Source organism: Poecilia latipinna, unplaced genomic scaffold (assembly GCF_001443285.1).
Source record: "Poecilia latipinna isolate Pla-1442-1.1 unplaced genomic scaffold, P_latipinna-1.0 Scaffold405, whole genome shotgun sequence".
Classification (NCBI taxonomy): domain Eukaryota; kingdom Metazoa; phylum Chordata; class Actinopteri; order Cyprinodontiformes; family Poeciliidae; genus Poecilia; species Poecilia latipinna.
The window spans coordinates 498,087-499,115 of NW_015113021.1; positions in this window are offsets into that span (position 1 = coordinate 498,087).

The following is a 1,029-nucleotide window of genomic DNA, read 5'->3' on the forward strand; positions in this document are numbered from 1 at the left end:
AAACAACATACATAATATTTTATTTTCCTGAGAATTTGTATTTTGAATTGTTGATATTATTTTTGAACCATTTTTAATTTTCAAGTGATTGTATTTCAGAGATATTTTTTTATTGTCTTAATTTTATTTTTGAACCATTTTTTATTTGTAAGCATTGATTTTATTTTATAGCCATTTAGCCAAGTCTGTAGAACCATTTGTCTCTGCTAATGACATCTGCAATATATTTTTTGATCCCAGGCTTAGTTTATGGACTGAACATACAGAAACAGTCACCATTATACAGTTTGAACTGTTGATTTTATTTTTGAACCATTTTTTATTTTTGAAGTGTTGATTGTCTGAAAGACCTTACACATGAATTGCCCCATGTGGGGTTTGAACCGATGACCTCAGCATTACCAGCACGGTGCTCTAACCTGCTGAGCTAACCTACCTTACAAATTGTTGAGTTTCCATGGATTTAAGAAGAACTTACATGATCTTACCATAATGAAGATTTGATAAAATGTTTTTCAAAACAACATACATAATATTTTATTTTCCAGAGATTTTGTATTTTGAAGTGTTGATATTATTTTTGAACCATTTTTTATTTGTAAGTATTGATTTTATTTTTTAGCCAAATGTATTGAAGATGTCTGCTAATGACATCTTCAATAATTTTTTTGATCCCAGGCTTACTTTATGGACTGAACAGACACCATTATACATTTTGAACTGTAAATTTTATTTTAGGAACCATTTTTATTTGTAAGTATTGATTTTATTTTTGAACCATTTTTAAGTGTTGATTTTATTTTTGAACCCTTATTTATTGTAAAGTGTTGATTTTATTTTTGAACCTTTTTCTAATTTTAAAGTGTTGTTATTATTGAAACCTTTTTTATTTTGAAGTATTGATTTTATTTTTGAACCCTTATTTATTTTGAAGTATTGATTGTCTGAAAGACCTTAGACATGAATTGCCCCATACAGGGTTTGAACCGCTGACCTCAGCATTACCAGCACGGTGCTCTAACCTGCTGA